This window comes from Lissotriton vulgaris, chromosome 2_1 (genome assembly GCF_964263255.1).
Source record: "Lissotriton vulgaris chromosome 2_1, aLisVul1.2, whole genome shotgun sequence".
NCBI classification, from domain to species: Eukaryota; Metazoa; Chordata; class Amphibia; order Caudata; family Salamandridae; genus Lissotriton; species Lissotriton vulgaris.
Genome location: NC_141687.1, coordinates 1,783,676,315 through 1,783,700,686, shown reverse-complemented (window position 1 = coordinate 1,783,700,686; position 24,372 = coordinate 1,783,676,315). Strand labels below are relative to the sequence as shown.

At 48.9% G+C, this 24,372-nt stretch overlaps 1 protein-coding gene across 1 annotated transcript in view; it reads left to right on the top strand.

The window, feature by feature from the left end:
• LOC147733269 (sperm-specific sodium:proton exchanger-like) overlaps positions 1-24,372 on the top strand; it is a 7,973,824-nt gene that overhangs the window by 314,336 nt on the left and 7,635,116 nt on the right. The gene's annotated exons all lie outside the window — the stretch shown is intronic.

Here is a 24,372-nt window from a genome sequence, read left to right as displayed (position 1 = left end):
TCTTTGCGGGGGTACATGTCAAGGACATCTGCAGGGCTGCTACCTGGAGCAGCGTGCACACGTTCACTAAGCATTATTGCTTAGAGTCTTTGCAGCAGGATGATGCGGCTGTGGGCCAGGCTGTCCTGAGAAACCTCTTCAAGTGATGGGTGAGCTTTCCTTTCTATCCCACCTTCCATGGGTGACACATTTTGTACTTTCTTGCTAATGTTATGATGTACTGCTTTACAAAATGTGTTTATGGTGTTTACTGCTTGCTATTCTGATACAAAGCATGGGAATCTATGATAGTTCCAATACTGGGGCAAGAAAACAAGTTACTCACCTGTAACTTTGGTTCCCCAGTATTGGTAACTTTCATAGATTCCCATGCGCCCACCCACCTCCCCGGGGAAAGCTCAGCCTTCAGCAAGTATGGTGTCTAGCACACTACGGCTACGAAAATCTGAGGCTCTGAGGTTCCTTCAGGAAGGTTCTAAGGGTGAGGCTCTTCTGATTGGCTGACGCCTAGAGTTTGGCCTCTTTTACAAACAGAGGCTGATATGTTACAAAAGGGAAAGAGGCCTAGGCCTTTCCTTTCTCTTTTGTACCTACTACTATGATATTTTTTATTACCGAGACTCCCAGTCCGACGACTGGGAATGATACAAAGCATGGGAATCTCTGAAAGTTACCAATACTGGGGAACCAAAGTTACAGGTAAGTAACTTGTTTTCTCGTGTGTTGAATAGATTGTGATGACAAGGCAGAGGGCTGTCCGTGTATTGTTCAGGGTGTGATTGGAATACACAGGCTGCAGGGAGCTGTGTGCTGTACAGATTATAGTGCGTGCACGGGGAGGGGTTGTGTTATGATTGACTCTGCAGATTCATCATGAGGGGCAGCTTATGACAGGGTTGCGCACATGCGCAGGAGACACAGTAATTCCGAGGGAGATTCAAGCCGCCTTGGGGAGAGCCGAGCCAGGACTTTTGTTTAGCTCCAAGAGCCAACGCTCCAAAGGAGCCACCAATAGGTGTAAATCAGTCCAAAATGTCATGAAAATTAATAATAAGACTTTAAAATGCTAAAAAGAAAGCGTTTTCATCATTTTTCTGTGTCCCAATTAAGTAAATACAAGTATACCATTAATACCACTCAGTGCCACATAATTACACACCACATACTTACACTCTACTCAATGCAACATAAGGCTGCAGGGAGCTGTGTGCTGTACAGATTATAGTGCGTGCACGGGGAGGGGTTGTGTTATGATTGACTCTGCAGATTCATCATGAGGGGCAGCTTATGACAGGGTTGCGCACATGCGCAGGAGACACAGTATTTCCGAGGGAGATTCAAGCCGCCTTGGGGAGAGCCGAGCCAGGACTTTTGTTTAGCTCCAAGAGCCAACGCTCCAAAGGAGCCACCAATAGGTGTAAATCAGTCCAAAATGTCATGAAAATTAATAATAAGACTTTAAAATGCTAAAAAGAAAGCGTTTTCATCATTTTTCTGTGTCCCAATTAAGTAAATACAAGTATACCATTAATACCACTCAGTGCCACATAATTACACACCACATACTTACACTCTACTCAATGCAACATAAATACACTCCACATAATACCACACAGTGCCACATAATTATATGCTACATAATTACACTGCGCTCAATGCAACATACATTCCAAATAAAACCACTCAGTGCCATATGATTACACGCCACATAATTACACTACTGAATGCAACACACTCACACAATAAAATTCAGTGACACATAATTATATGCTACATAATTACACTACACTCAATGCAACATACACTCCAGATAATACCACTCAGTGCCACAAAATTACACCCACATAAGTACACTCTACTAAATACAACATACACTCCCCATAATACCAATTAATGCCACTCTATCCTTCTGCTATCATTCCAAATAATTGACAAACCTAGCCACCACTTAAATGTACTTGCATGTTTTACTATATTAATTCCGGAAGGCAGTGAAAACGTTTCTATTCCCTTTCCCGTAATTTTTCCTTCATCCTTGTTTCCCCGCTCAGGCTAGGATCTGGGTTCTTAGCGCCGGGATGCCTCATTGCTGGGGCAGCTGTTTGCGCTCTACCAAAACTATAGAATAGAATAGAATAGAATCGAAATTTGCCTAGCTTATGTAACGGTAAGTTTCAATTCTATTAAGGACACGGAGGCGAGGATTATGCTATATCTTCCTTCGCTTTATTAACATAAAGACTCCACAGCAGCTTAGAAAAAGATATATAACAGTGAACAAAAATGCTTTAAGGCCTAAAGCATTTGACGGAACGTTCAACAGATCAAAACAACAACTCCCAAGAGTCTCTTTGTATATAGGCAGTCCATAGTCCTTCCACTCTGTCCATCACCGCTATAAACCCGGCCTTCTCTTCCTCCTCTTTCTTCGCGCAGATCACGCCTATACCTCATTGATCCTGCTTAGCACCCTCGTTGCCTGTCATAAAAAGGAACAGCGTAAGCGAGGTGACCCAGGAATGCAACAATAAGGCGAGGAGCATTCAGTGACTAATACAGTACAGACTATGTAAAGGAAAACGCTTTACTTACTGCCATACGGGTGGGTAGAGACACCACTGTGTAGCCTGGGTGGGATAATCCTCGCCTCCGTGTCCTTAATAGAATTGAAACTTACCGTTACATAAGCTAGGCAAATTTAGATTCTATGTCAGGACCGGAGGCTTCAGATTATGCTAGTTCAAAGCTTACTTACCACCAACTGGGCCAAATCCACCACCGGCTTAAAATAAAACCTCTTAAAGGTGGAATCCGAGGACCAATCCGCCGCTCGCATTAGATCCTCCAAGCGAGCACCCACTGAGAACGCCTGAGAGGCCATGGCCCCTCTGGCAGAGTGTGCTCCAAAGAGAGACGTATTGATGCCTGCTTCTTGCATGACCCACCGCACCCACCGAGCAATAGTGGGGGAGGAGACAGCTTTGTGTGGCTTCCGCAGGGCAATCAACAACTGACGTTCGCCCGGGGGGCGCAATTCCAAGGTCAGGTCTTCATATGCTTTGAGGCATTGCACAACACACAACTTAGGAGTGTCAAGAAAAGCTGGATAGGAAATGGATCGCGACGACGATTTGGTACTTTGACCCATGGTAAAAGTGACCCCATCCGGGGAAAAAAATGCGTGCAGATATATCCAGCGCGCGCACGTCAGAGACGCGTCTACAAGAAATCAAACATAACAACATGGCCAATTTTGCCGAAAGCTCCTTAAGAGACAGATAAGAATTGGCCGGCCAGGACAGGAACAAGTTCAGAACCAAATTGACGTCCCAAAGGACGGAATACCTGGGTTCAGGGGGCAACGTGAGACGAATAGCCCGCAAAAGCCGGCAAACAAAAGGATGTTCCCCTACCGGGTGGCCATCGATGTTGTCATGGCCTGCCGAAATCGCCGATCGAATAGCATTGATCGTTCTATAGGCCAAGCCCTTGTCGGCTAGGTGAGCCAGGAAATTCAGCACGGGAAGGAGGCCCGCGACCAAGGGATCCAAATCCCTTCGTAGACACCAACGCATCCACTTAAGCCAAGCGGATCTGTAGCGCTTCGTCGTACTATCGGCCCACGCTTTGGAGAGCAAGTGCTCAGCAGACCCCGAAAGGCCTGGGAGCGACCAGCGTCTCCTGAGAGCCTCCATGCCACGAGGCGGAGAGAGCTCTGCGTGATGAGAGGATGCGGTTCCCGATCCGGATTTGTCAGGAGCAGAGGAAACCAGAGGGGAGTAGGATTGGAAAATCCCAAGAAAGTTCCAGAAGAACCGAAACCACACTTGAGACCTCCAGAGCGGCGTAACCAACACCAACTCCGCTCCTTGGCGGCGTATTTGGGCCGCCGTTCGCATTATCATGGAGAACGGGGGAAACGCAAACGGCCTTTCCCGACTCCAGTCCTGTAGAAAGGCGTCCGTGGCTTCCGCCAGAGGGTCCGGCCTCCAGCTGAAAAAACGCGGCAGCTGGTGGTCGAGACGGGACGCAAACAGGTCCACCGAAAACGGACCCCAGAGGGTTTGCAACCACCGGAAGACCTCCGGATCCAGCTTCCACTGACTGGCGTCCCCGAGGTGCCTGGAATGCCAATCCGCTACTTGGTTGGCCTGACCCGGTAGATATTCCGCCGTCACCGCAATGTGACGCGACAGGCAGTAGTCCCAGAAGTCCTTCGCCAGATCCGCCAAAGCGCGGGAACGAGGACCCCCTAGATGGTTCACATAACGAACCGCCGAAACATTGTCCATCCCTAAAAGGACACAGGCCTTGACCGAATCCTTGGTCCAACAACGGACTGCGAAGGAGCCCGCCAGGAGCTCCAAACAGTTGATATGCAATCGTTGTTCTTCTGAAGACCAGGCGCCGCCAGTGGAGAAATCCCCGCACCGGGCGCCCCAGCCCGACCTGCTGGCATCGGACTCTATGACTAGGTCCGGGGCCGATCCGAAGATCGTCCGACCATTCCATGCCTCCATGTGAGACAGCCACCAAGACATTTCCTCCTTCACTTCTTCCGTGAGGGGAACCCACTGATCGTAGCTCATCCCACGACGTAGGTGTTGCGCCTTCAGACGTTGGAGCGCCCTGTAATGCAGGGGGCCTGGGAAAATCGCTTGGATGGAGGACGACAGAAGTCCTACCACCTTGGCAATATGTTGCAAAGAAGTGCGATCTTTGGCGATCGTCTGCCGAAGCAGGTGCCGTATTTTCGCGACTTTCCGACCCGGCAAGCTCAAAACAGCCTGCACCGAGTCCACCACGAAACCCAGGAAGGTAATCTCCTGAGTGGGAACCAAAACCGATTTGGAGCCGTTGATCACGAACCCCAGTCTCTGAAGAAGGTGCACGGCCTGCCGAAGCTGGCCCGCCAACACCTCCGGGCACTGCCCCATGAGGAGGATGTCGTCTAAGTACACCAACATCCGGACCCCCTGACTTCTGAGAAACTCCACTACCGGGTGGAGTATTTTCGTGAAGCACCAGGGGGCCGACGACAGACCGAACGGCAGTGCGGTGAACTCGAACACCCTGTCGTTCCATATAAACTGAAGGAAACGACGATGCGGGGGATGGATGGGGACGACCAAATAGGCATCCTTGAGATCCAGCCTCACCATCCAATCCAGAGGGAGGAGTACGTCTCGAAGGAGGTGGATACCCTCCATCTTGAAATGTCGATAGATCAACCACCCGTTGAATTCTTTGAGATTGATCACAGGTCTCTTGCCCCATCTGTCTTGTCCACTAAGAAGACATTGCTGAGGAAACCGTTTGGATGGCGCGTTGATAGGCGGATGGCCCCTTTGTGGAGCAGTTCCGAGACCTCCCCGTCTATCAACCGCGCGTCGGACTCCGAAAACACCATTGGACGCGGGGGCACCGCTTGCGTGGGCTGGTCGTAGAACTCTATGTGGAACCCACGTACAGTTTGCAAAACCCAAGCGTCGGCAGTGAGCAACTCCCACTCCCCGTAAAAGGTTGCCAACCTCCCCCCAATTGGAACTTGATCCAAACAAAGTACACTTACCGGAGGCATTTCCTTGTCCAGAGTTCTTCCGGAACCCTCTGCCGCCGAAGCGCTGCCCTCTGGTGGGGTAGAAGTTGTTAAAGTTTGCTGAGGTCTGGTATTGGCCTCTGCCGGAGCCTTGCCCTTTATTGGTGGCTTGCTGGCCACGGCCGGTCGCGCGGCCCCTACCGCGACCGCCCCCCCCCCCGGAGAAACGTTGGTGAAACACCCGTTTAATGCTGGACTGGGCCTTGTCCAGCGATGTGAACGTGTTCACGAATTTTCCCAGCTCCCTGATGAAGGGCTCGCCAAAGAGGCCTCCCTGGGCTACTGCACCTGCCTCCGACGAGGCCAGGTCCCCCAACTTCGGATCCAATTTAATCAAGAGCGAACGCCGCCGTTCAGTAGACAGGGCGCAGTTGGCGTTGCCTAGGAACACGATCACCCTTTGGGCCCAATTAGAAAGCACCTCCGGTTGTAGTAATCAGGGTTCCCAAGGCCTACATGTTCCGAAGATAACCCACTTACACTCAAGAACTGTTGGCACGGAAACTGTAAAAGTCAAAGAACAAGTTTATTAAGACCCCATGGGGTGGTGGTACACTCATACAGCACCCTTCGGTAATGCAAGAGGTATCACACCGAACATCGGTGTGACCCCGATTTATATACAGTTTTTGGGGCAATAAAAGATAGGCGGCACAAGTTAGAACATATTCATGTACATATATGGTCATGTTTTGGAACACAGCCAGCTCATTGGAGGGGGCACAACTCCGCTGGTCAGTTTGGCGCACATTCCTGAAGGGTAACTGGTCAGTGGGGACTGCGCATGTGCGAGCTGACCAGTACTAATAATAGCCTGTTGCTGGGCAGACTGAAGTGGTCAGTGGTACGGACAAAGGACTAAAGGGCATGCCGGCCACGAGGCCGCTTATGGTCTAAGATGGCCGCCGCAACATTCAAAATGGCGTTTTCATATATGGCCAAGTTAAGGAAGAAAACGTGTAGTTTCAGCTAATCGCTAACGCGGCCATGCCAATTATGACAGACGACCCTTTTAGCGTTTAGCTGAATCTACCTCATAGTGAACATAATCAGGATGTTCATCCTCGATGTCTATTAACATTATTTGTGTTACTTCTTTATGAAGCATCATTTTGTCATGGGCAAGAACTCGTCTTGATGGTATGCAAGCTGATAGGCACATGGAACATAGAGCTGGGCCACATTGGATACATAGGCAAACAAAAAACAGTGCCCCCACAATTATACATAGAATCGTTAACAGTTTCCAGCCCCAAATAGCAAGCATTGACCAGAACCATCCTGAAAGTGTCCAAGTTTCATTGTCCGGATGTATCTCAGCTGCAATTTTATGGAGCTTCGATATGGCATCATAAACAGATGGAGAATTGTCAGGTATGTATACACAGCAGCTACTTCCGATAATTCTGCATGCCCCCCCACGGTCGGCCAAAACTACATCTAACACCATCCTATTTTGGAGTGTAACTATTCTAGAAATCTGTAGTTCCTCAGTGATATTTCCTAGGGCATTCGTGGAGAGCTCGGGCTGTTTGGATCTTTCCCAGCATGGTTTCAGGAGGGAGCACAGCACCGAGTCTGCCCTCACCATAGTGCTGGATAATATCCGCACCCGGGTTGATGAGGGTCAGACCTCCCTCCTGATCCTTCTAGATCTCTCAGCGGCCTTCGATACCCTATCTCCCGCGGTGTTAACATCTCGCCTGAGGGAGATTGGGGTCCGCGGATCTGCTCTGGGACTCCTTTCCTCTTTTCTCGATCTCAGAGAACAAAGGGTAATGCTGGGATCGTTTCTATCTCCATCCCTGTCTGTGCAATGTGGGGTCCCTCAAGGGTCAGCGCTTAGCCCTACCCTCTTCAATATCTATGTGACCCCCCTTGCCAGACTCATTAGATCTTTTGGGATGGAGGTAGTCTCCTACGCGGACGACACCCAGATCTTAGTCTCTCTCTCCCAGTCAGCTACGTCAACTGCCGCCAATTTTAAATCTTGTATGGAGGCAGTTGGCCAGTGGATGATTCACAACTCACTAAAACTGAATGGGGAGAAGACGGAGGTGATGGTTTTTGGAGGAAAGGAAACGATCTGGTCGGCTGAGTGGTGGCCGAACTCGCTGGGCCTATGCCCAGAACCCACCTCGTCAGCAAAAAACCTGGGAGTCATGATCGACCCCACCCTTAGTATGTGCCAACAGGTCAACAGGACTGTCTCGACCTGCTGGGGGATTATCCACATTCTAAGGAAAATCAGGCACTACTTGTCACCCCAGGCAAGAAAGCAACTTGCTGTCGCACTTCTGGGCTCGCGACTGGACTATTGCAATGCGCTGTATGCAGGACTGAACAAGAGTCAGCTACAGCGCTTGCAGGTGGTCCAGAACGCGGCAGCGAGATTTGCTCTTGACCTACCTAAACGTGCCTCTGCTACCGAAGCCCGAAAGCAGCTTCACTGGCTCCCTGTTGAGGACCGTATCCTTTTTAAATCCATGTGTCTGGTGTACAAAGCCCTAGCTAAATCCAGCCCTACAGGCATGGGATCGATCCTATCCCAGCACAATCCCGGCAGGAATCTTCGCTCTAGTCATAAACTTCTTCTCTCTGTACCTCGTGTTAGAAAAGCAAGATGGGGAGGCAAGGCCTTTTCTAACTTGGCACCTAAATGGTGGAATGCCCTCCCTTTGGAAGTAAGGTCCCGCCCCACTCTACAAGCCTTTAGATCTGCTCTTAAGACCCACCTTTTTACACGTGCATACCCTTAGTGGTGCTTTGCAAACTTTTGTGATTAGCTTTGATAGGCGCCTTGACACCTTCGGGTTTAGTTTGCGCGTTACAAGTTGCTTAATAAATAAATAAATAAATAGGGCAATGGCAGTGTCATTCGCTACAGCCTCGACAACATGTGTCAATCGTCTTATTTTCCGGCTGTTCAAAGCAGCCCCCACGAAGGAAAATAGTCCCAAATTGAAGTCCACATACTGTTGTAAGGCAGTATCAGTCTGGTCTATGTCATCCAGAACAACGGTCCGCTTGACTCTATTCAGGACAAAGTCGTGGTACAGGATATAGTCATTGTGATACATTGGTGGGGCAATGAATACAGGAGGCAGTACAAACGATACATAGCACATGCCCAACCATTCCAATGGAAGCTGATGATAACCCTTCGTTCCACAGATAAAATACGTGTTTCGAGATGCTACAAATGAGATGCCATTCGGGCTATCAAAAGTGAGTGTAGTGTTGCATTCACTTTTCCCTACCGCAATCGAACCTTTATTTCTAATACACAAATCGGCTTTAGTAGCAATGACATTGATAACATGTGAGCTGGATACATTGACATTTCTTTGATTGCTATACACACGCGGGGCAGATACGTTGTCGGGCCTGTACTCTTCCCATTCAAATCGAGTACCCTCGGCCCGCGGAAACCCATCCTTGTCATGGGAGCATATTTTATTCAAACGGAAAAGCACCCCCCCTTTTGTTGGCCATCTCAAAGTAAAGAGGAGGGTGTACCAGGCATTGCAGGATCCATTATGCGAAAACGGGAGTGGAATGAGTGGGGTGCCCCCTCTCTTCTGGTGCCCCGGTAACATCCCACACACCCAACAGTTAGAAGTATTGGTCATATTATGCGTGTGATGAAGAATCTGAATAAAACTGTTATTCAGATAAGTTTGCCGATGTCGTTCTTCATGGTAGGGTAAGGTAAAGTGAAAATGTTCAGATGGAGCCGGGGTAGTTGGCAGCAAATGTTCACGTGCAGGTACCACAAGTTCAACTACCCAGGCTATTACAGCTATCACCACAATAGTCAGAACAAAAAGAATGGCACCCAAGATTCGCTTATCACGTGATGCTGGTGATGCCATAATTCGGAAAAGTTCTTGCAGAGTCTCAAATAGTTGAAATTGTTCACAAAGTCTTCAAATACACATGCGTGTATACCTAAAAAAAGAAAAATATGGCGCTGAACTCCGAGGTAGCCGTTGTTTTCTTCTCCGGGCCAAGACGGGTGTCGCTATACTGGCAGAACTGATCCCCCCCCCTTGGAATTCCCGGTTTCCGTTTCACAAACCTGGAGCGGTAACCAACCAGTCATATACAAAAAAAAACCAAAAATCTTCTTATCGGGGACGCAGGTTGTAGTGCTCTCGTTCGGCAACAGCGTGGTCCGGGAAGGCTCCCTCAACTTCGGTCGACGTCGCAGCTGGGCTCTTTTCTTTCTCCAGAATCTCTTTGTAGTCAGTCAGCACAGCAGGAGTCACCAGATCCGGAGAGACACGGCGGCAGTGTGTCGAGTGCACCCACCGCTTTCTGTTGGTCACTCGTACAGCGGTCCGGGTCGCAAGGAGGACCTGTTCGGGGCCCTTCCACCTTGGCTCCAAACTGCTCGCTCTCTCAAACGATCGGATCATCACATGATCGCCGGGGCGAAGATCATGGCCCTCTCCAGTAGAGTTGTCAGGGAGCGCTTCTCGAACCTGTTGATGAATAGAAAGCAAATCGTGCCAAATAGTCGTTCATCATAACACAAGGCACATCATGTATTAATCGCGGCTTGGGCACCCCCCAGATATTCATAGGGCGACCAAACACCACCTCATATGGTGTGAGGCCAGTTCGTGAATGGGGTACTGATCTAAGAGAGAGCAGTGCTAACGGCAAAGCATCAGGCCACTTCAACGACGTGGATGCCACAATTTTGGCCAATTTAAGCTTTAACGTAGCATTGTACCGTTCAACCAGACCTGCCGACTGAGGGTGGAATACAGCGTGGAACTTCTGCTGAATCCCTAACCCCTTCAGTACATACTCCACAATCTTCCCAACAAAATGAGGCCCATTATCGCTCCACAAAAATTTGCAAACTCCAAAGCGAGGAAAGAATTCCTTAAGCAACACCTTAGCCGTTGTCAGGGCTGTGTTGTCTTTCGTGGGGAAGGCCTCAACCCATTTGCTAAAGGCACATACCACCACTAGGACGTACTTCAGGTTGTTGCAGCGCTGGAGTTGTATGTAATCCATTTGGAGTACCTCAAATGGTGCAGATGGTGGAACGAACCCTCCTTTCGGAGTATGGGTCCCCTTTCCAGGATTGTGTTGCAAACATACCAGGCAGGTCTGCACTACTCTCTTGGCTGTATTAGCAATCTCGGGATGTTCCCAAACTCGTGTTAACAGTCGAGTGATTGCAAGGGCTCCGACATGTGCCAATCCATGTGTCATCTGGACCATCGCCTGCAAGTAAGCCGCAGGCAATTTCCATTTCTCCATGTCTTTGCTTCTCCAACAACCCTCATCATCTAGTACCCCATCTGTTGCCCATGCCGCAAGTTCTGATTCAGTAGCCGATTTTTGAATATCCAATATTTCTGCTCTAGCATCACTCCATCGCTCAGCCTGCGATTGGGTCACATACATGGGGGAGCCCGTCCGGGACATAGCCGTTTGTCTCGCTATGCTATCTGCGAAGGCATTTCCTTGGCCCACTTTATCCGTGAACTTTTTGTGGGCACTGCATTTTACTATACTTTCTTTGGACCAAGCAACGCGTTTAGGAGATCACGCACTAGTTCTCCGTGCATAATTTGTTCTCCGTGAGATGTCAGAAACCCACGCTCTCTCCAGAGTAGCCCGAAGTCATGTGCTACTCCGAAGGCGTACCGGCTGTTTGTGTATATGTTCACACATAGGCCAGCACTCAATTCGCAGGCTCTTGTCAAGGCTATCAGCTCTGCTGCCTGAGCCGATTTCTGTGGTATCCTAGCTGTTTCTACCACTGTCTTAAGTGTCGTGATCGCATAAGCTGCGGAAGTCGTACCATCTGGCAGCCTTAAACACGATCCATCAACCCACAGTTCCCCATCCACATCTGGAAGTGGCATATCCTGTAAGTCAACACGACCCTTTGTCTGTTCCTCGGTCAGGAAAACACAGTCGTGATGTTTTTCTTCCTGACCCTCCTCAACCGGATAGGGCAATAAAGTGGCAGGGTTCAGAGTAACGCATCTTTTCAGTGTAATATGTGGCGCCAAAAGTGTCAGCTCATATCCTGTTAGTCGCGCACTCGTAAGGTATTGGGTCTTTGTTTGGTTTAGCAGAGCATCTACTGCGTGAGGAACTAACACCAACAGTTTATGCGATAACACTATTCCCTCACTCTGCCGTATGGCTACTGCCGTTGCTGCTACCGCTCGAAAACACCCGGGCAACCCTTGTGCTACAGGATCAAGAATGGCAGAGAAGTATGCACATGGTCTCTGCTTGTCCCCGTGTACTTGTACTAACACTGACAACGCGCACCCATCATTCTCGTGCACATACAATGTGAAAGGCTTCGTGTAGTCTGGTGTGCCTAACACAGGTGCAGAACAAAGGGCCTGTCTCAGCTGTTCAAAGGCCTTCTGACATTCATCTGTCCATTCAAGGGGCATTGGTGTAGCTTTGGACAATAACGCTAACAGAGGTTTTATAATGTGCGAAAAACCCATGATCCACTGTCTACAAAAGGACGTGAACCCTATGAAGGCACGTACATCTCTCTGCGTGCGGGGAACGGGTGTGTCTAAAATTGCTTGAATTCGATCAGATGTTAATGCACGCCCCTCCTTAGACAACAGATGACCGAGGTAGGTCACCTGGGGTCTACAGTATTGGAGCTTTTTCTTCGAAACCTTATGATTGTTTTGCGCCAAAAAGGAAAGCAACGCAATTGTACTTTCTTCACATTGTGCATAAGAGTCTGCGGCAAGCAGAAGGTCATCCACATACTGGATGAGGACCACGCCAGTCTGCAACTCAAAGGAATCTAACTGTCTTTTCAAAGCCTGACTGTAGATGCTAGGGCTTTCAGTATAACCTTGGGGAACACGACAAAATCTATACGATTTATTATTTAACGTGAAGCCAAACAAATATCTGCTGTCAGGATGGACAGGGATGGAAAAGAACGCGTTTTTCAAATCAATAACACTAAATGTTGTGGCCGTTGGTGGCACCAATGTAAGCAAGGTCGTAATATCGGACACCACCGGGTATTGGGGAATGACAATTTTGTTAATCTCTCTCAAGTCAATAATAAAGCGATAGACCTTGTCGTCAGTATCTCTTTTAAGGATCGGAAGAATAGGACTATTGCAAACATTATAAGGGACCTCCTCCACCACTCCTGCAGAGATCAAATCCTGAACAATATGTGTCAATGCAATTTCACCTTCTTTCGAAATCTTATACTGTGGCACTCGTGGTAGAGGGGCCCCCTCCTTAACAGTGATGTGTATTGGTGGAATACGCATCTCTCCCACATCCGTATCTGAGGTCGCCCATAACGTGTGCGGTAGAGAGGCCAAAGCTGGAATGTCTAAGATAGCGTAAAACCTATCTGGGTCAGGATAATTGTCATTCAGAATAACCCGAACTCCCTCAGGAGCGCACCGTATTGTTGCTCGAAAATATTTAAGCAAATCAATGCCCAGGATATTGTCTGGTGTATGGGGTGATAACAAAAATTGACCAAAACTGAAAAATTTGTCAAGACATAATGCAAGGGGCTTTGACAATGGGCTAGGGGAGGGTGTGCCATCGAACCCTACACAGGTAATCATTTCGCCAGACAGGGGAGCCCTCGGAACCAAGTTTTTCGACAAAGCGCTACGAGTAGCTCCTGTGTCGACTAGAAATTGATCAGTAGAACCCAGAATACCCGCTGTTACATATGGACCCTGCTGATCTACCGGCACTTCAACTGATTCCTTACCCCATCCTACGCAGTCCTATGCATGCACATAATCCTGATGCTCCACATTCTCACCCTCCGATATCTGATATTGATTCCGTCTATCAAACGTGTTTCGTTCATCCTGGCCACGGCCCCTCTCCTCAACCCTTCCACGATCACTTCCGCCACCTCTCACTCCCGTATAACCTCCTCTCGACCTACCACCTCCTCGACTACGCTGCTCACGAAGTACCGGACAATCTTCAGCCCAATGCCCAAACTCCTTACAGTAGGCACATTGATCCTCCGCTATATCCGTACGACCATACGACGTATTCCCTCCACCTCGTCTACCTCTATCATTCCCTCTACTCTGTGGTCCCCGAACCTGCGCCAACATCACCTTCGTTTTCAATTCTTTCGCCTTTTTATCAACACTTTCTTTAGCCTCCAATTCCTGCCGCTCATAATACTGAGCCATAGTTAACAAAGACGCAGGGGTCGCCGTGGCCCAGGAACTTTCACTCAACTTCAATCGTTTTGCAATCTCCGGTAGGAGATTGGCCACATACTTATCTACGAACAAATGCCGGCCCGTATCGTCTGTTAAAGATTGACCACTGTAATCATGGAATGCCTCCTCGAAGCGTGTAAAGAAATCTGAAACTGTTTCATCGGGCTTTTGTTTGCACGAAGTTAACATAGTCCAATCAATTTTTTTAGGAGGAACAAGCGTTTTTAATTTGATCAAGATAGCCGCCGGAAGGTCTAAAATCAACTGACAAGGCTTACATGCCGGTTCCCTATCTAAATCGGCAGCATTTATTTCTTTCCACGTCCCCCCCAGTATTGTTTCATCATTATTTTTACGAATTTGCCTCCACATATCGGGTGGAAGAATTAGCCCGAAAAACAAATTTATGTCAACAAGAGTCATCACACAAGACGAAATAGCCCCTTCCACCCCTTCATAGAATGCCGCCGGACTTTTCCGAAGATCAGGTAGCGAATTTTTCAATGCCATAACATCTGCTCTATTCCAAGGCGTATATACCCAGTTATATACAAAATATCCTTTCGCATCCTTTGACAATTTATCATCATCCGTACCTTCCCCTTTAGGTGGAACATACAAGGGCGCGGCTTCACGCATAGGCATAACATGCAATGCAGAACTCTTATCTGAACCCCGGAGAGAACACTCCTTAATCTGCTCGCTATTCTCCGATTCAGACTCCTTTTGCTTCCTTTTCCGCTCCTCCCGCAATCTGGTTGTCTCATCTCGCAGCTGGATCAGTTGCTTGAATAGGCCGTCAACATCTGCAAGATCAAATAAACCTTTATCCAAATTCTCACGATGCACTGATAAAGCTTTAGGTTCTAACGTATCTGAAAGGTCACGATACGCGGCAACAACTTCATCCGCCAAACTAGACAAAAAATACATTAATTCAAGATCCGACCATTTACTCCTCTCCGCAATCACCTCATCCTAAGAAACACATTTCCTATTCACTTTACGAGCCCAACTACGTAAATGTGCGGACCTCTCCGCAGTAAACCTGAGAGCGGATACACCCTTCTTTTCCGACTTATCCTGCCCATCATCTCCCGAATCTTCAGCTGGAGCCGTTGGCGAAACGTACGGAGGCGGTGACCGATCTAGCAATGAAAAATCATCAATTTCATTATTAAGGACAGGATAAAGCGGTCGGCGAATAGGAAATTGACCAGTCGTTTGCAATTTACGTTCCCGTTCCTCCCTCTCTCTTTTCTCCTGAGCCTCTTTCTCCTCAAGCTGTAAAGCCTTATCCCGAGCAGCCTTGCGCTGCTCTTTGTCCGCCAAGGCAACTTCACGTTTCATTCGCTCGCGCATCGCTTTCTCCCACATTCGCACACAATCAAACATGTTTTGTCTAGACCTGCGTTGAAACAAACATTGCTCCACAAACTGTACTTTACGTAAATCGAACGACCCATGTAGAGGCCATTGCAATTCAGGATCTGTTTTCGTGTACTTATGCCATAATTTGCTGTACATAATAGGGGGAAGGCCAAATTTAATATACATCTCACGGTTTGGTGTTCCTTCTGGGGGAGCCGGCTGTGCTTCCGCTAACCTAATTGTGGTACCATTTCCAAGACAGCACATTCCTCGGAGTGTGCTGAAAACAGGCATGTTCAAAGAGTATCACGAAAGCGTGACACCGTAAAAATGGCACTTACAGTGCTTCACACAAATGTGCCGCTCAGAAGAAAAAAACAAAGTTAGAGAAACATCTCTACATGCCTGCCTATGTGAAGTGCACTACACATATAAGTTCAAAGATCACAAATTCACAAACGTTAGCTAACTCAAATCAAATCATATATCGTAGGACTCCGGCAAGCGTCCGAGGACTACCTTACCGATCACAAATCATAGAACTTCAGCAAGCGTCCGAAGACTACCTTGCCGAACACAAATCGTAGAACTTCAGCAAGCGTCCGAAGACTACCTTGCCGAACACAAATCTTACCCAAAATCTCAAATGGCCAGATTCCAACTGCCAAGGTCTTGTGATCGAATCAGCCAAACAGCACTTTCCCAGCAACGCAGACACTCGAAAACTCAGTCGGAGACCAGCGCCACCTGGAAGGTCAGATCGGAAGGAAAGGAAGAAACACCGTGGGAGCCAAGACTCGGGTCACTCAGTGGCAGCGCGCGTCCATGGCGAGTTTCCAAGCCTTCGTCACGACCTCTCCTTCGGGCATCCGAGTCGCCGATGAGTCCCTTCGTGGTCGCCAATTTGTAGTAATCAGGGTTCCCAAGGCCTACATGTTCCGAAGATAACCCACTTACACTCAAGAACTGTTGGCACGGAAACTGTAAAAGTCAAAGAACAAGTTTATTAAGACCCCATGGGGTGGTGGTACACTCATACAGCACCCTTCGGTAATGCAAGAGGTATCACACCGAACATCGGTGTGACCCCGATTTATATACAGTTTTTGGGGCAATAAAAGATAGGCGGCACAAGTTAGAACATATTCATGTACATATATGGTCATGTTTTGGAACACAGCCAGCTCATTGGAGGGGGCACAACTCCGCTGGTCAGTTTGGCGCACATTCCTGAAGGGTAACTGGTACATAATTACACTGCACTCAATGCAACATACACTCGAAAAAATACCACTCAGTGCCATATATTTACAGGCCACAAAATAACACTCTACTGAATACAACATACATTCCTCATAATACCACTCCATGCCACATAATTATATGCTACATAATTACACTGCGCTCAACGCAACATACACTACAATCACCACTCAGTGCCGCATAATATCAGGCTACATAATTACACTGCACTCAATGCAACATACATTACAATCACCACTCAGTGCCACATAATATCAGGCTACATAATTATACTGCACTCAATGCAACATACACTTCAAAGACCACTCAGTGCCACATAATTATATGCTTCAAACTTACACTGCGCGCAATGCAACATACACTCCAAATACCACTCAGTGCCACAATCTGGGTCTCACCTTGAACAGGGAGAAATCCACGCTGCTGCCGTCACGGACGGCGCGGTTCCTGGGAGCAATGTTGGATTCGCAGCTTTCAAAGGCATTTCCGACTCAAGAGAGGATTCAGAAACTGCAAAGATTAGCAGGAAACCTTCAAAGAAAAAAGTGTCTTTCTGTAAGCAGCTACAAGTCGCTGTTGGGGGTGATGTCATCCTGTTTTCCCCATGATCCCGCACTGCAGGCTCCGGATGCGCCCCCTGCAGGAGCAACTGGACCTCCAGTGGCAACAAGTGCACGGATCGTTCGACGACAAAGTAGTGGTCACTCGAGAAATGAAGGAGGCAGTGCGTTGGTGGTCGAATCAACAAAACTTATGCTGAGGTCTATCCTTCGCAAGCGTTCCATCGCCTCACATACTGACGACGGATGCGTCATTGGAGGGATGGGGAGCCGTGATCAGGACCTGCAGGTCAGCGGCCATTGGTCTCCAAGCGACCAAAAGCTACACATCAACCTATTGGAGCTGAGAGCGATCAGGCTACCCCTTCAAGCCTTTCTTCCGCGTCTCCGGGGTTCACAGGTGCTAGTCAGGACGGACAACACCACGGCTATGCATTATGTGAACAAGGAAGGAGGGACCAGGTCACTTCCCTTGTCGCGAGAGGCTCAGCAGATTCTGGAATGGACAATTCTTCACGGAATTTCTCTGAGGGCGGAGCACTTACCAGGAGTGCTCATCGAGGGCGCAGACAGACTGAGCAGGCTCGCCTCAGTCACTCACGAGTGGGAGCTGAAGCAACAAGTTCTGGATCTACTCTTTCAAAAATGGGGCACACCAGAGGTGGACCTTTTTGCAACGCCCACCAACAGAAAGTGTCCAGCCTACGCCAGCAGGTTCCATCACCAAAGCTCATTGGGCAATGCCCTATCAATAGCCTGGACGGGGAGGTTTCTCTATGCATTTCCACCGATCCCCCTGCTTCCTCGACTCATCAGGAAAATGAGAACGGAACCATGCAAGCTCATCCTAATAGCCCCGGCATGGCCAAGACAATTCTGGTACACCGAACTACATCTGCTATCGCTAGTACCTCCGATAAAGCTAGAGGATGTTCCGGATCTCCTGGCAATGTCCGGAGGACAAGTTTGGCATCCAGACCCAAGGTCGTTGCACCTGACTGCATGGCTCCTGACCAGCTACAATACATGAATGTCCCTCTTTCCACTGAGGTCAAAGACATCCTCTCTCAGGCGAGGGCTCCGTCCACAAACAAAACATACAGATTGAAGTGGAAAAGATTTTGTATTTGGTGCAAAAAAGAAAAGATTGATCCTTTCACTTCACAACCTCATCAGCTCCTGCCTTACCTACTCTCCCTAGCTAAGTCTAATCTGTCCCATTCTACTATCAAGGTTCATTTAGCGGCGATTTCGAGATTCAGAAGATCGGATTCTGGTCCTTCGTTGTGGTCTGCGAGAATTGTCAAACAATTCCTCAAAGGCCTGTTCAGGGTCTATCCACCAGTGCGATCTCCTCCTCCAACATGGCATTTAAACTTAGTCCTGGCTCAACTAATGAAGGGACCTTTTGAGCCGATTCACCGCTCAGACCTAAAATTCTTATCATGGAAGTTAGCTCTACTCTTGGCCCTCACATCAGCGAGGCTAGTGGGGGAGATACAAGCCCTAACTATCCAAGAACAGTTTTTGCAGTTCAAAAAGAACACTACCATCTTAAGGACGAACCCAAGGTTCATTCCCAAGGTCCCCACTGACTTTCATCTAAATGAGCCTGTCATCCTAAAAACATTTTTTCCGAACCCAGTCACTCCAGCAGAAAAGACATTGCACACTCTGGATTTGCAACGCTGTCTAAAGTTCTACATAGACCGCACCAAAGACTTTAGAAAATCTTCGCAATTGTTCATTGCTTTCGACGGTCCAAACAAAGGTCTCCCTCTGTCCAAACAGGGGATCTCGAGATGGATTTCAAGTGCCATTCTGCATTGCCACAAGTTAGCAGGGAAACCTCTAGTGGGCAAGATCCGTGCTCACTCGACGAGATCGGTGGCTTCTTCTATGGCCCTCTTTGCGGGGGTACATGTCAAGGACATCTGCAGGGCTGCTACCTGGAGCAGCGTGCACACGTTCACTAAGCATTATTGCTTAGAGTCTTTGCAGCAGGATGATGCGGCTGTGGGCCAGGCTGTCCTGAGAAACCTCTTCAAGTGATGGGTGAGCTTTCCTTTCTATCCCACCTTCCATGGGTGACACATTTTGTACTTTCTTGCTAATGTTATGATGTACTGCTTTACAAAATGTGTTTATGGTGTTTACTGCTTGCTATTCTGATACAAAGCATGGGAATCTATGATAGTTCCAATACTGGGGCAAGAAAACAAGTTACTCACCTGTAACTTTGGTTCCCCAGTATTGGTAACTTTCATAGATTCCCATGCGCCCACCCACCTCCCCGGGGAAAGCTCAGCCTTCAGCAAGTATGGTGTCTAGCACACTACGGCTACGAAAATCTGAGGCTCTGAGGTTCCTTCAGGAAGGTTCTAAGGGTGAGGCTCTTCTGATTGGCTGACGCCTAGAGTTTGGCCTCTTTTACAAACAGAGGCTGATATGTTACAAAAGGGAAAGAGGCCTAGGCCTTTCCTTTCTCTTTTGTACCTACTACTATGATATTTTTTATTACCGAGACTCCCAGTCCGACGACTGGGAATGATACAAAGCATGGGAATCTCTGAAAGTTACCAATACTGGGGAACCAAAGTTACAGGTAAGTAACTTGTTTTCTCGTGTGTTGAATAGATTGTGATGACAAGGCAGAGGGCTGTCCGTGTATTGTTCAGGGTGTGATTGGAATACACAGGCTGCAGGGAGCTGTGTGCTGTACAGATTATAGTGCGTGCACGGGGAGGGGTTGTGTTATGATTGACTCTGCAGATTCATCATGAGGGGCAGCTTATGACAGGGTTGCGCACATGCGCAGGAGACACAGTATTTCCGAGGGAGATTCAAGCCGCCTTGGGGAGAGCCGAGCCAGGACTTTTGTTTAGCTCCAAGAGCCAACGCTCCAAAGGAGCCACCAATAGGTGTAAATCAGTCCAAAATGTCATGAAAATTAATAATAAGACTTTAAAATGCTAAAAAGAAAGCGTTTTCATCATTTTTCTGTGTCCCAATTAAGTAAATACAAGTATACCATTAATACCACTCAGTGCCACATAATTACACACCACATACTTACACTCTACTCAATGCAACATAAATACACTCCACATAATACCACACAGTGCCACATAATTATATGCTACATAATTACACTGCGCTCAATGCAACATACATTCCAAATAAAACCACTCAGTGCCATATGATTACACGCCACATAATTACACTACTGAATGCAACACACTCACACAATAAAATTCAGTGACACATAATTATATGCTACATAATTACACTACACTCAATGCAACATACACTCCAAATAATACCACTCAGTGCCACAAAATTACACCCACATAAGTACACTCTACTAAATACAACATACACTCCCCATAATACCAATTAATGCCACTCTATCCTTCTGCTATCATTCCAAATAATTGACAAACCTAGCCACCACTTAAATGTACTTGCATGTTTTACTATATTAATTCCGGAAGGCAGTGAAAACGTTTCTATTCCCTTTCCCGTAATTTTTCCTTCATCCTTGTTTCCCCGCTCAGGCTAGGATCTGGGTTCTTAGCGCCGGGATGCCTCATTGCTGGGGCAGCTGTTTGCGCTCTACCAAAACTATAGAATAGAATAGAATAGAATCGAAATTTGCCTAGCTTATGTAACGGTAAGTTTCAATTCTATTAAGGACACGGAGGCGAGGATTATGCTATATCTTCCTTCGCTTTATTAACATAAAGACTCCACAGCAGCTTAGAAAAAGATATATAACAGTGAACAAAAATGCTTTAAGGCCTAAAGCATTTGACGGAACGTTCAACAGATCAAAACAACAACTCCCAAGAGTCTCTTTGTATATAGGCAGTCCATAGTCCTTCCACTCTGTCCATCACCGCTATAAACCCGGCCTTCTCTTCCTCCTCTTTCTTCGCGCAGATCACGCCTATACCTCATTGATCCTGCTTAGCACCCTCGTTGCCTGTCATAAAAAGGAACAGCGTAAGCGAGGTGACCCAGGAATGCAACAATAAGGCGAGGAGCATTCAGTGACTAATACAGTACAGACTATGTAAAGGAAAACGCTTTACTTACTGCCATACGGGTGGGTAGAGACACCACTGTGTAGCCTGGGTGGGATAATCCTCGCCTCCGTGTCCTTAATAGAATTGAAACTTACCGTTACATAAGCTAGGCAAATTTAGATTCTATGTCAGGACCGGAGGCTTCGGATTATGCTAGTTCAAAGCTTACTTACCACCAACTGGGCCAAATCCACCACCGGCTTAAAATAAAACCTCTTAAAGGTGGAATCCGAGGACCAATCCGCCGCTCGCATTAGATCCTCCAAGCGAGCACCCACTGAGAACGCCTGAGAGGCCATGGCCCCTCTGGCAGAGTGTGCTCCAAAGAGAGACGTATTGATGCCTGCTTCTTGCATGACCCACCGCACCCACCGAGCAATAGTGGGGGAGGAGACAGCTTTGTGTGGCTTCCGCAGGGCAATCAACAACTGACGTTCGCCCGGGGGGCGCAATTCCAAGGTCAGGTCTTCATATGCTTTGAGGCATTGCACAACACACAACTTAGGAGTGTCAAGAAAAGCTGGATAGGAAATGGATCGCGACGACGATTTGGTACTTTGACCCATGGTAAAAGTGACCCCATCCGGGGAAAAAAATGCGTGCAGATATATCCAGCGCGCGCACGTCAGAGACGCGTCTACAAGAAATCAAACATAACAACATGGCCAATTTTGCCGAAAGCTCCTTAAGAGACAGATAAGAATTGGCCGGCCAGGACAGGAACAAGTTCAGAACCAAATTGACGTCCCAAAGGACGGAATACCTGGGTTCAGGGGGCAACGCCAGACGAATAGCCCGCAAAAGCCGGCAAACAAAAGGATGTTCCCCTACCGGGTGGCCATCGATGTTGTCATGGCCTGCCGAAATCGCCGATCGAATAGCATTGATCGTTCTATAGGCCAAGCCCTTGTCGGCTAGGTGAGCCAGGAAATTCAGCACGGGAAGGAGGCCCGCGACCAAGGGATCCAAATCCCTTCGTAGACACCAACGCATCCACTTAAGCCAAGCGGATCTGTAGCGCTTCGTCGTACTATCGGCCCACGCTTTGGAGAGCAAGTGCTCAGCAGACCCCGAAAGGCCTGGGAGCGACCAGCGTCTCCTGAGAGCCTCCATGCCACGAGGCGGAGAGAGCTCTGCGTGATGAGAGGATGCGGTTCCCGATCCGGATTTGTCAGGAGCAGAGGAAACCAGAGGGGAGTAGGATTGGAAAATCCCAAGAAAGTTCCAGAAGAACCGAAACCACACTTGAGACCTCCAGAGCGGCGTAACCAACACCAACTCCGCTCCTTGGCGGCGTATTTGGGCCGCCGTTCGCATTATCATGGAGAACGGGGGAAACGCAAACGGCCTTTCCCGACTCCAGTCCTGTAGAAAGGCGTCCGTGGCTTCCGCCAGAGGGTCCGGCCTCCAGCTGAAAAAACGCGGCAGCTGGTGGTCGAGACGGGACGCAAACAGGTCCACCGAAAACGGACCCCAGAGGGTTTGCAACCACCGGAAGACCTCCGGATCCAGCTTCCACTGACTGGCGTCCCCGAGGTGCCTGGAATGCCAATCCGCTACTTGGTTGGCCTGACCCGGTAGATATTCCGCCGTCACCGCAATGTGACGCGACAGGCAGTAGTTCCAGAAGTCCTTCGCCAGATCCGCCAAAGCGCGGGAACGAGGACCCCCTAGATGGTTCACATAACGAACCGCCGAAACATTGTCCATCCCTAAAAGGACACAGGCCTTGACCGAATCCTTGGTCCAACAACGGACTGCGAAGGAGCCCGCCAGGAGCTCCAAACAGTTGATATGCAATCGTTGTTCTTCTGAAGACCAGGCGCCGCCAGTGGAGAAATCCCCGCACCGGGCGCCCCAGCCCGACTTGCTGGCATCGGACTCTATGACTAGGTCCGGGGCCGATCCGAAGATCGTCCGACCATTCCATGCCTCCATGTGAGACAGCCACCAAGACATTTCCTCCTTCACTTCTTCCGTGAGGGGAACCCACTGATCGTAGCTCATCCCACGACGTAGGTGTTGCGCCTTCAGACGTTGGAGCGCCCTGTAATGCAGGGGGCCTGGGAAAATCGCTTGGATGGAGGACGACAGAAGTCCTACCACCTTGGCAATATGTTGCAAAGAAGTGCGATCTTTGGCGATCGTCTGCCGAAGCAGGTGCCGTATTTTCGCGACTTTCCGACCCGGCAAGCTCAAAACAGCCTGCACCGAGTCCACCACGAAACCCAGGAAGGTAATCTCCTGAGTGGGAACCAAAACCGATTTGGAGCCGTTGATCACGAACCCCAGTCTCTGAAGAAGGTGCACGGCCTGCCGAAGCTGGCCCGCCAACACCTCCGGGCACTGCCCCATGAGGAGGATGTCGTCTAAGTACACCAACATCCGGACCCCCTGACTTCTGAGAAACTCCACAACCGGGTGGAGTATTTTCGTGAAGCACCAGGGGGCCGACGACAGACCGAACGGCAGTGCGGTGAACTCGAACACCCTGTCGTTCCATATAAACTGAAGGAAACGACGATGCGGGGGATGGATGGGGACGACCAAATAGGCATCCTTGAGATCCAGCCTCACCATCCAATCCAGAGGGAGGAGTACGTCTCGAAGGAGGTGGATACCCTCCATCTTGAAATGTCGATAGATCAACCACCCGTTGAATTCTTTGAGATTGATCACAGGTCTCTTGCCCCATCTGTCTTGTCCACTAAGAAGACATTGCTGAGGAAACCGTTTGGATGGCGCGTTGATAGGCGGATGGCCCCTTTGTGGAGTAGTTCCGAGACCTCCCCGTCTATCAACCGCGCGTCGGACTCCGAAAACACCATTGGACGCGGGGGCACCGCTTGCGTGGGCTGGTCGTAGAACTCTATGTGGAACCCACGTACAGTTTGCAAAACCCAAGCGTCGGCAGTGAGCAACTCCCACTCCCCGTAAAAGGTTGCCAACCTCCCCCCAATTGGAACTTGATCCAAACAAAGTACACTTACCGGAGGCATTTCCTTGTCCAGAGTTCTTCCGGAACCCTCTGCCGCCGAAGCGCTGCCCTCTGGTGGGGTAGAAGTTGTTAAAGTTTGCTGAGGTCTGGTATTGGCCTCTGCCGGAGCCTTGCCCTTTATTGGTGGCTTGCTGGCCACGGCCGGTCGCGCGGCCCCTACCGCGACCGCCCCCCCCCCCGGAGAAACGTTGGTGAAACACCCGTTTAATGCTGGACTGGGCCTTGTCCAGCGATGTGAACGTGTTCACGAATTTTC